Source organism: Anthonomus grandis, chromosome 20 (assembly GCF_022605725.1).
Source record: "Anthonomus grandis grandis chromosome 20, icAntGran1.3, whole genome shotgun sequence".
Lineage (NCBI taxonomy): Eukaryota > Metazoa > Arthropoda > Insecta > Coleoptera > Curculionidae > Anthonomus > Anthonomus grandis.
The window spans coordinates 7095921-7098828 of NC_065565.1; positions in this window are offsets into that span (position 1 = coordinate 7095921).

Consider the following 2908-nt stretch of genomic DNA (forward strand, 5'->3'; position numbering starts at 1 on the left):
ATATAACATCTCGAGTCAACAATTTGAGCGCGTCTTATGACGTATTCAGTTGCTACAGGGCGGACCGAATAACGTAAAATTGCCTGCAACTTATTACCGGAATTAATACTTTATGAAAACATCATGATTTGGATTAATTCCGAACAATGCGCAACAGTAACTTCTGTTATATTACCGCCGAGGGCTATTATAGGTACATACATTCGGTTGTTTGCTTTAAGTATAATTTTAGGGTATTGCATTATAATGTCCCTCCCTTTGGCTTTATGAAATATTAGCAAACACGGATTATATGCCCGGAGGGATTAGGATGGTTACATCTTGAATTATTGCACACGGTTAAAGTCTTTTAAATCGAACGTGATTTTGTAGCAGATGTCCGTTAAAACTGGTATTCTCATAAATATCGCGATATTATTATTATTATTATTATTATTAAACTGATTCGCTTTTATAACAGACTATAGCGTAACGAATTCGAACCTAAAGGGTCTGGATATTGCCCTTAATATCCTCCCTTGCACGAGTGTGTGCACATTGTCCGATTTTTCATGCGTGGGCTTTATTACTCCGCGCAAAAGGAATTTTAATTTAAAACTCACTCCCTTCAAAAGGGCCTGTTTACTATTATTTGACAATTTATTAAATAAGGGTTTGTCACTGGGCAATAGTTTCATTACTTTATACACGACCTAAATATGAATTAACTTTATCCATATCAAGATATGTTTGTGGAGCAAACAGTGGGTCCTAACACAGAGAGAAAATGAAATTAGGTTAGTTAAATGATGTCTTTTGTGTAACGTATCAAAGTTTAATTAGAACATGAGGGTTACGTATCTAATGGGAGGTTATTAAGGTGTGCGGTTGCTTCATTATGGGGCGAACTAAACGTCGACTGATGAACGTGTTTTTGGGGTGAATGTCGTCTTGGTTTTATGCTCGTGTGATGGCGAGAAGTTTTTTAGAAAATTAGTTTTCCTCGGTTTCTCAAAAACTGTTGGGAATAGCGAAAATTTTTTTTCTCCATTGGATTCCCCATAAAAGATAAAATGAATTTTGTAGTATAATAATTAGTTGTAAAGTGAAAAATAAAGACGCTATGGAGGATTTTTTGAAAAATTTGATGAAAAAAAATTTTTTTGAAAAAATTATTTTTTTTTGTATACGTATCAATCGTTTAAAGGACATCAAAAAAGTCTAATAAAACTTTTTTGAAAAATGTACTAAAAAAAAGTTATAAGCAATTTTTCAAAAAAAAACCTTCCTCAAATCCAAAGGGGTACCCATAGGAAAACGTGGATAATTTCAGTTTTTATTTTTTTTCTGGAAAACTGTTTGTTAGAGAAGAAAATTATTGAAACAAAATTTGTTTAGAATTTAAATGCGCATCAGATGCAATAGACAAATAATTTTTAGGTTGAACAGTTTTCCAGATTGGAATCCCAATAAAAAACAGAACAAATTATAAAGAATGGCATTTAACCGTAAATCTTAAAATAAAGAAGTTATAGAAGATTTTTGAAAAATTGGAAATTTTTTGGGAAAAAATTGTAAAAAAAAAATTTTTTGAAAAATTTAATTTTTTTTTTGTAAATCGATAAAGCGTTTAAAACTCTTTAAAAAAGTCTTATAAAACTTTTTTAAAAAACGTACTAAAAAAAAGTTATAAGCAATTTTCCCAAAAAAAACCTTGCTCGGAAAATCCAAAGGGAAAAAGTTGATAATTTCAGTTTTTATTTTTTTTCTGGAAAACTATTTGTTGGAGAAGAAAATGGTTAAAACAAAAGTTGTTTGGAATTTAAATGCGCATCAGATGCAATAGAAAAATAATTTTTAGGTTGAACAGTTTTCCAGAAAATTGAGGAAAACCTCTTAATAGTTTTTCCTAATTTTCTCAAAAACTATTGGGAATATTAGAAATGTTCTTTTAGCATTGGAATCATAATAAAAAAAAGAACAAATTATAAAGAATAACATTTAACCGTAAATCTTATAATAAAGAAGTTATAGAAGATTTTTGAAAAATTGGAAATTTTTTGGGTAAAAAATTGTAAAAAAAAAATTTTTTGAAAAAATTTAATTTTTTTTTGTAAATCGATAAAGCGTTTAAAACTCCTTAAAAAAGTCTTATAAAACTTTTTTGAAAAATGTACTTAAAAAAAGTTATAAGCAATTTTCCAAAAAAAACCTTCCTCAAAAAATCCAAAGGGATACCCATGGAAAATCGTTCATAAATTCGGTTTTTATTTTTTTTCTGGAAAACTATTTGTTGAAAAAGAAAATGGTTGAATCAAAAGTTGTTTGGAATTTAAATGCGCATCAGATGGAATAGGAAAATAATTTTTAGGTTGAACAGTTTTCCAGAAAATTGAGGAAAACCTCTTAACACTTTTTCCTAATTTTCTGGAAAACTATTGGGAATATTAAAAATTTTCTTTTAGCAATGGAATCCTATTAAAAAATAGAAGAAATTATAAAGAATAACATTTAACCGTAAATCTTATAATAAAGAAGTTATAAAAGATTTTTGAAAAATTTGAAAATTTTTGGGTAAAAAATTGTAAAAAATTTTTTTTTTTTTTAATTTTTTTTTTCTTAAATCGATAAAGCGTTTAAAACTCTTTAAAAAAGTCTTATAAAACTTTTTCAAAAAACGTACTAAAAAAAAGTTATAAGCAATTTTCCCAAAAAAAACCTTGATCGAAAAATCCAAAGGGGTACCCATGAAAAATCGTTCATAATTTCGGTTTTTATTTTTTTTCTGGAAAACTATTTGTCGGAGAAGAAAATAGTTAAAACAAAAGTTATTTGGAATTTAAATGCGCATCAGATGCAACAGAAAAATAATTTTTAAATCCATCAGTTTTCTAGAAAATTACAAAAAAACAGCTTTTACTAATTTTCT